General features: G+C 46.1%; 1 long non-coding RNA gene across 1 annotated transcript in view; it reads left to right on the top strand.

Annotated features, from left to right (window-relative positions):
- Nucleotides 1-3,711, top strand: part of LOC112080809 (uncharacterized) — a 7,824-nt gene extending 4,113 nt beyond the window's left edge. The window contains exon 3 of the long non-coding RNA XR_002896232.2: nt 3,394-3,711. This is a non-coding gene — a long non-coding RNA (uncharacterized lncRNA). The remainder of the gene's footprint in view (nt 1-3,393) is intronic.
- Nucleotides 3,712-9,289: the final 5,578 nt, after the last annotated feature.

The following is a 9,289-nucleotide window of genomic DNA, read 5'->3' on the forward strand; positions in this document are numbered from 1 at the left end:
CACGTACACACATCGTGCAGATCAGCAGGGGGAGGGGGGGCTGTTCGTTGGCAGCCAGAGGAACGTACACACATCGTGCAGATCAGCAGGGGGGGGGCTGTTCGTTGGCAGCCAGACGAGACAATCGAAGGAGGATGCGCTGAGCGAAGTTACTGGGCTCAGATTTAGTCACGCTTTCTCCATATAGATTGATGCTTCTAATTGTGCATGTTATGAACATTTATTTTTATTTTGATGATGGTAGGTTATGCTCTATGGCTGGATTTATGTATTTTTTTCCAATGCTACGTTAATTTGGCAGACCTAACTTGATTGACCCTGTTTCTACAAGGCCTATAGTCTATGAGAGGCCTAATCATATTTGGTTGAATATTTTGTTAAAGCCTTGCCTATAGAGATGCATCCAGGTAATGAACTCATTATTATGCATCAACATTTTAATTTTGATTACAATTATTTATTGTCAATCATTGTTGAATTTGTTAGTCTTTACAATTAAGTAGATTATTTATTGTCAATCATTGTTGAATTTGTTAGGCTTTACAATTAAGTAGATTAATGAACTGATAATACATTCATGCATTGCTATGTTTGAATATGACAGGATGTTGCATTCTATTATACATCCTATGTGAATAATGTTCATTAATGTTAGTTTGTGTATTGATAATAATCTGAAAATCAGTCTGAAATGTAGTATTTCTCCTGTTGTTCATGTCCATATAGCCGAGGACAATGTGGTAAAGTACTGTTCTTCCTTCTCCACTTAATGTGTTTTTTGTTTTCTCGCCCGCCTCACTTTTCTGGGGTGGGGGGGGGATCCTTTAAACAGTGAATCAATTTTGTCTGGCATACGTAATTGTAGTGTGTGCAGTACTCTATATATTTTGTACCAATTGAGAACGTTGGTCTAATTCCCTGATATCTGAATCTTCTCTGGAGAATCATTATTTTCGTCTTTTTGGGGTTTACTGCCAGGGCCCAGGTCTGGCAGTACTGCTCTAGCAGGTCCAGGCTCTGCTGTAGGCCATGTGCTGTGGGTGACAGCAGGCATAGGTCATCTGTGAAGAGCAGGCATTTAACCTCTGAACTCTGGAGACTAACACCAGGGGCTGAGGATTTTTCTAGAATAGTGGCCAATTCATTGATGTCAATATTAAAGAGTGCAGGGCTCACATTGCAACCCTGACGAAGGCCCCGGCCTTTAAAGAATTCTGTTATTTTCTTGCTAATTTTGATGCTGCACGTATTGCCAGTATACGTTGATTTAATTATGTCATATGTTTTACCCCCTACACCACTTTCAATAACTTTGTAGAACAGTCCTGTATACCAAATAGAATCGAATGCTTTTTGGAGATGGGCATCAACACAAGCGTACGTTTTGTATTATTTTGGTACATGTTAATCTATCAGGTCTCTCTCTCCCTCCTCCTACCCTGCCCTCTCTCTCTCCCCTGCCCTCTACCCCCCCTCTCCTCTCTCTACCTCCCTCTACCCCCCCCTCTCTCTTCTCTCCTCCCCTCTACCCCTGCCTCTCTCTCTCTCTGCTCTCTCTCTCTCCCTCCCTCTACCCCCTCTCTCTCTCTACCTCCCCCTACCCCCCTCTCTCTCTCTCTACCTCCTCTCACCCCTGCTCTCTCTCTCTTCTCTCTCTACATCTCTCTCCCTCCCTCTACCCCTCCTGTCTCTCTCTCTCTCTCTCTTTCCCTCCTCTATCCTCTCTCTCTCTCTCTCTCTCTCTCTCTCTCTTTCCTCCCTCTACCCCTGCCTCTCTCTCTACCTCCCTCTCCCCTCTCTCTCTCTCTCTCTCTCCCTCTACCCCTCTCTGTCTCTCTCTCTCTCTCTCTTTCCCTCCCTCTATCCCTCTCTCTCTCTCTCTCTCTCTCTCTCCTCTCTTCCCTCCCTCTACCCCTCTCTGTCTCTCTCTCTCTCTCCTTCCCTCCCTCATCCCTTCTCCTCTCTCTCTCTCTCTCTCTCTCCTCTCTCTTTCCCTCCCTCTACCCCTCCCTCTCTCTCTCCTTCTCCCTCTCCTCTCTCTCTCCCTCCCTCCCTCCCTCTACCCCTCTATCCTTCTCCACATCCTTGCATTGATATATTTGAATAAACACATTTCTTATCTCCCTCTCTCCTAAGAGGATCACACACACAATTCAAACACACACAACCACACACCACACCACACACACACACACACACACACACACACACACACACACACACACACACACACACACACAACACTCCACTTAATCTCGAGTTTGTCGGTGTAGGAGAGAAGTGAAGAGAGACTGAGAGAGAGAGACGTACTGTAGATGAATATTTCAGTTGTTGACCATCAGAAGTAAAAACAACAGCACTTCCCCTGTGGAAAACATTTATCAGGACAAAGGAGAAGAAACATGTCTTGTTGCTCCAGTCCCGTTTCACTTTTCATGTTCTCTGGAGAATCAACACTCACCTTTTTCACTGTGTGTGTGTGTTGAAATTGTTTTTGCAAACTGGTGTTGGTGTGTGTGATGCTGTGTGTGTGTGTGTGTTGTGTGTGTGTGTGTGTGTGTGTGTGTGTGTTGTGTGTGTGTGTTGTGTGTGGTGTGTGTCGTTGCTGTGTAGTGGTGTGTGTGTGTAAGAAGCTACGTGTTGTGTGTTTGTGTGCTTCCGTGTGTTCAATATTTTGTGTGTGTGTTTGTTGAGTGCCTCTCTCTCCTCTCAGCATGATACAGGGGTTTGTTCATGCGTCTTTGTGCATTCTTCACAGCTGCCTGAAAACATGTTGTTCCTTGTAAAATAACTATTTTGGTTCTCTGTGCGTGTGAGACAGAGAGAGAGATGTGTGGAGAACCAGTGGAGAATTGTTCCAGACATCCTCTCCTCTTCTCTCTCTTAGGAAGAGACTTCTCTTCTATTCCAGTTTACTGTATCATCTATTCCCCTTACTTGTTTGAAAGGATAGACAGATCACTGTTAAACGAGTGCAGCAGAGAGGAAATGATAGACAGATCACTGTTAAATATGTGCAGCAGAGAGAACTAATGGGCTGTGGATCTGGGAAGAGAAAGAATCAAATAAACGAAAAACTAATATGATAATTAACAGGAGGCAGCAGGGTAGCCTCTCTCTCCTCTCCATCCTTCTCTCTCAAATTCAAGCTGCTTTATTGGTATGAAAATCATTGCAGCAATATTGCCATGCAGCAATGTATACAATATATATTGTAATAAAATAATATATATTGTAATAAAATAATATATATTGTAATAAAATAATATATATTGTAATATAATAATATACATTGTAATAAAATCTCTCTCTCTCCCTCTTTCCATCTCTCTCCTCCATATCTCATCTCTCTCTTCATCTATTTCAAAATGTCCCCCCCCCCTCCCCCTGTAGGTTTTGGAGGTGGTTCGGTCCAACTATGACACGCTGACCCTGAAGCTGCAGGATGGTCTGGACCAGTTTGAGAGATACTCTGAACAACCCAAGGAGGCTGCCTTCTTTAAAGACCTGGTGAGAGGGAACAGTATAAACACACACACAGTACATGGGACATGATACATGCTTGTATTGGTAAAGTTGGTGTCTCACTCATAGTCCTGCACAATTAGTTGAATTCACATCAAATCGTCAAAAATATTGACATATTTTGAAACGCCACTGTAGTGTCAGTTTTTGTAGTTGACTTTGTTTGTCGTCTCCCTGACCTCTTGTGACTGCTTCCCTCACACCAAGCCCCACCCCCTGTCAATCAAGCAGATTCACTATTAGTTTGCTGTTCTGTCAGGTTCACTATTAGTTTGCTGTTCTGTTCTGTCGCCAGGTTCACTATTAGTTTGCTGTTTCTGTTCAGGTTCACTATTAGTTTTGCTGTATCTGTCAAGGAGTCGCTAATTTAAGAGTTTAGTCCTTAGTTGCTATCTGTCAGGTTCACTATATAGTATTGCGTTTCTGTCAAGGTTACACTATTATCGGTGTAGTTGACTATAGTGTTTTTTCTGGTCAGCGTCAGAATCACGGGCAATTGTTCCCAGAACTAGAACGATGCTGCTTCGTGACTTCTTCTTTATATATGATAATCATCTATTTCTAGAGATTCCAATGTGTTTTGATCATTTATATACAGGTCAAATCACAATATATTTTGTTGCCCATATCATGCAGCGAGCCTACCACTCTCTCTCTCCCCTCAGCCCCCGATCTCCTCTCCCTTCTCCCGTCCCTCGCTTTTACGCCTTCCTCGCATCTCGATCTCCCTCTCCCTTCCTCCTTTTCTCTCCCCTCCCTCTCCCGCACTCCCGTCTCTCTTTCCCCCTCCTCTTCTTCCCCCCCACGCACCCCCGTCTCCCTCCCCGTCCTCCTCTCTCTCCCTACCTTAGGTTCGCTCCAATCAGTCTGATTAGAGAAGGAAGAGATGGTCTCTGAACACACTGGAGTCAGAGCCTACGAGAGAGAGAGAGCGGTCAAAGGAGGTTCTGCGCACCATCTCCTTAAGAGACATATGTATAGTGTCCTCACCCCCCTACGAGAGGACTCTATCGTAGAGCGATGACACGAGAGAAGAGCGAGCTCCTCATCTGGAGCTAAGACGGAGACACAACGCCGTCACACGCATGCACTTGAGAGAGAGAGTACGAAGACGGCACGATCCACACACCTCACGCACCCTCTCAAAGGAGGTATGATGACGAACGACGAAGTCGTCGCGAGAGGGGAGGGCACACACCTCTTCCCCACGTGACCGTCGCCTCTCTGTTCTCTCCACCTGCCCTACACACCTCTGTCCCCCACTGCTCGAGAGCGTCGTCAGGTGCTCATCGCAGCCGATGCCGCATAGCACGACGCAGCTCTCACGCCCTAACGAGTGGCCTGGCGTCGTCAGAGTAGTGATCCCAGAGGCAGGGCGTTTGACCCTGACGAGGCAGACACGTGGGCGATCCGACGCCACGTAGCATCGCGCCCTCTTTACTCATCGCTCTCACCCTTAGCCTCCCATCGCACACACTACAATCACCAAACACGATCATCGCCCTCTGTCGTCTCTTATCTGCGGTACATCCACAACCTAAGGCACTCTCGATTATCTACTCCTCGGTCTTATACCACGGAGCATGGCCTCGCTACCATACGTCTGTGATTTCGTCAATCTCCACGCTGCCCTACAACCTCGTCCCCCACTGCCTCGCCTCTCTGGCTCTCCGCCATACGGCGTGCCGTGACTACAAACAACACTTCTCCACCCATAATGTCTTACAGATCCAACCGTCTCTGGTCTCTCACCTATACTCGGTGCCCAATTACACACCGTCTCCCCACTGCCTTCGGAGGCGCCATCCTCGATTATCACTCCTACGCAATTGCGAACCATTATTAAACAACTCAGTCACTTCCTCTCCTAAATGGCTCCACCGTCTCGGCCTTTGGCGTCCTCTCCAGGGTTCTCCAATCTTGCCGCAGCCCTGTACATCTACACCTTCCCCTCACATATCTGACGACTCCGAGAGTGCACATTGCTCCTACCTGGTCTATTCTAGACCCAAATCCCTTGCAGCGCTCTACACCCACCCTCCCCCTAGTTAGGCTTTCTCCCAGAGCTCTCAGCATGCGTCTCTAATTATTCTCTCCACTCCTCTTCACAGCTGCCCTACAACACACCTACTGACTCCCCACATGCGCTCGTCTCTTGCGTCGATCTCCTACCACCTAGCCCACACATAGCACCTCTTACAGCAGCCCTCGAGACTCGTGCCTCGCCTGAGCGCTCTGTCTAGTCACACATAGCGCCAGACTCTCGCTGCGGCCCCTCTGCAGACTAACACCTCTCACCCAAGCGACACTTGGCCTCGCCATCTCTGATGTCTCTCCACACAGAACTGACCCTTATCACAGCATATCACGCATCATCCCCCACTGCCTTCAGGCCTCAGAGGCTCTCTTCCCACTCCTGCTGTCCTATACAACCTTCTCACCCCACTGCTCATCATACCATCTCATCTGTCGTCCATCCACCCCTACAACTATACACAGCCTCTATGCCCCGACACAATTTGGAGTTCATCCTCGTTCTCTTGTTATCTCAACGACGATGCCCCACACACACCAACCCTCCCCAGCACAATGCCTAACGTGGCCTCTCGCTGTCTCTCGCCACCTGCACGATAAACACCATCATCCACACCACACGTCAATCTGCCGATCATGTGTCTATCCCCAACACGTAGCCTACACCCTCTCCCCCACTGCCTCACCTCTCTGTCTCTCCACCTGCCCTACACACACCTCTCTCCCACTGCCTCGCCTCTCTGTCTCCCCACTGCCCTACACACCTCTCCCCCACTGCCCTCACCTCTCTGTTCCCTGCCCTACACACACCTCTCCCCCACTGACCAAGCCCCCCACCACCTCTCCCACCCCCGGTTTGAGGAAATGATGCCAACTCCTCCAGATACTGACGGACACGCCGGTCGACTGGTCCCCACCACACACCATACTACTCTGGGGCTGATCTTGCTGACTGGTGGGGTTTGTCTGGAAGTCTATACTGCACGTGATGTGTGTGTTTGAGTGGTTTCTGCCTGAAGGGATGAGTGTGTGTGAGCGCTATTACTACATTGTGTTTGTGTGTGTATATTGGCAGGACTGTTACCAGACTGATCCATGCAAATATCCAATCTCCTTCCCAAATGGCACCCTATTCCCTATATAGTGTACTATGTTTGGTAGTGCACTATAACTGTTGGTAGTGCGCTATATAGGGAATAGGTTGGCGTTGTGGGAGGCTGTCGTTGTAACTTCTGTTGTTAAACTGATCATTGAATTGATTGAATGATTCTTCTTCTTTGTTTTTGTTGTTGAAAAAAACCTTTTAGTTCTAAAAATGTACATTTGTTTTTTTGTTTTCTCTGCTCTGTTGGTTCGCCTTCCGTTACTAGGCAACCGATCCATCGGTGTCGTTTGACATGAACGAACGATCCGAGACAACCTGCCCCGAGTTTGATAAATCAGACATGGAATTTAGTTGTCTCTCGGATTCAGAAAAAAGAACAAAATGAAAGAAATACAGACAAAAACAAGCAAAGTGTTTCCTGTTTCCTGGTGTTTATGAATGTTTATGTGGGAGCGAAAACATTTTTACCTTCTTCACGTTTTGAATACATCCTATTTTTCTCTCTTTTTATCCTGAGAATACATTTACACTAACCTCATACGACCATCCTGATATCACAAGCTTACAGTCTGTTTTGCTACACGGATGAAATGAAGTGAGACCAAATGAGAGCTCAGCGGTCAGGATGGTCGTACGAGGCTACATTCACACAGCCGATAAGGGCAGTATGGCAGCCAGTCAGGATGGTCGTACGAGGTTACATTCACACAGCCGATAAGGGCAGTATGGCAGCCAGTCAGGATGGTCGTACGAGGTTACATTCACACAGCCGATAAGGGCAGTATGGCAGCCATTTTGAGAAGTGGCTACATACGTAGGCTACTTTTACAAGCTAGCTGTATTCTCAACAGTGGTGACGTCCAGCATTAACAGACTCATGGAGCCGGGGTGAAGTTTCCCCTAAATGCTGATCCTGGGTCAGCTTAGCATTTCCCCCATTAATGGTTAAGGTTATGATTGGGGGAGGGGAAGCTGATCCTAGATCTGTACCTCGGGGAAACTTCACCCCGGCGCTAGTTGTTCTATAAGGTCACAAAAGCTGTTTTCGGGAAACGTTGCACAACATTTGTGATCTTGAACAAAGCCCTGCACAAGAGGACCCTCTGAGGACCCTAGTATTGAAGTACGGTATTGAAGATTGATTTTWAAAAAATAACAAATTATGCAACTCTCTCTTTTCTCTCTCTTTATTTGAATGTAGGATTCTCTCTCTTCCTCTCTAACTCCTGTAGCTAGTAGTATTATTTGTCTGTTTGTCTTTTAAAATAAAAGTTGGTTTCCTACTACTCACTTCCTGTGGTGTCCCTGCTTTGTTAAGGACAAGACAGACCGCTCGGACCAACGCTACAAATAACCTCTGACCTCAGAACGTTGACCGTTTATGTTCTGTTCATTTCCCGTTGACTTTCCGTGTTAAATCGTCACTGTTCGTCGACACCCAGCAGGTATTCTTCTGCACACCGACAACGTTCCTGATGGTGTCCTGTCTGTTATCACAGCCAAAACAGAATTGATTTCATTCTAACAGAGGTTTATTTAATGAAGCCTAAATTGGCATTAATATGAAGTGTTGTGGTTTGTACATGGAGACCTTTGGCTGTCACCATTAATATGACTTATTGTGACTATTCAGACACCAGAGAAGTAGATCATACCAGCACCATTCTAACCTTGTTATGACTATTCAGACACAGAGAAGTGGACCATACCAGCACCATTCTAACCTTGTTATGAATATTCAGACACAGAGAAGTGGATCATACCAGCACCATTCTAACCTTGTTATGACTATTCAGACACAGAGAAGTGGATCATACCAGCACCATTCTACCTTGTTTTGACTATTCAGACACAGATACGTGGATCATACCAGCACCATTCTAACCTTGTTATGACTATTCAGACACAGAGAAGTGGATCATACCAGCACCATTCTAACCTTGTTATGACTATTCAGACACAGAGAAGTGGATCATACCAGCACCATTCTAACCTTGTTATGACTACTCAGACACAGAGAAGTGGATCATACCAGCACCATTCTAACCTTGTTATGACTATTCAGACACAGAGAAGTGGATCATACCAGCACCATTCTAACCTTGTTATGACTATTCAGACACAGGAAGTGGATCATACCAGCACCATTCTAACCTTGTTATGACTATTCAGACACAGAGAAGTGGATCATACCAGCACCATTCTAACCTATTGTGACTATTCAGACACAGAGAAGTGGATCATACCAGCACCATTCTAACCTTATTGTGACTATTCAGACACAGGACTAGGATCATACCAGCACCATTCTAACCTTGTTATGACTATTCAGACACAGAGAAGTGGATCATACCAGCACCATTCTAACCTTGTTATGAATATTCAGACACAGAGAAGTGGATCATACCAGCACCATTCTAACCTTGTTATGACTATTCAGACACAGAGAAGTGGATCATACCAGCACCATTCTAACCTTGTTATGACTATTCAGACACAGAGAAGTGGATCATACCAGCACCATTCTAACCTTGTTATGAATATTCAGACACAGAGAAGTGGATCATACCAGCACCATTCTAACCTTGTTATGACTATTCAGACACAGAGAAGTGGATCAAACCA

This window comes from Salvelinus sp. IW2-2015, unplaced genomic scaffold (assembly GCF_002910315.2).
Source record: "Salvelinus sp. IW2-2015 unplaced genomic scaffold, ASM291031v2 Un_scaffold16513, whole genome shotgun sequence".
NCBI classification, from domain to species: Eukaryota; Metazoa; Chordata; class Actinopteri; order Salmoniformes; family Salmonidae; genus Salvelinus; species Salvelinus sp. IW2-2015.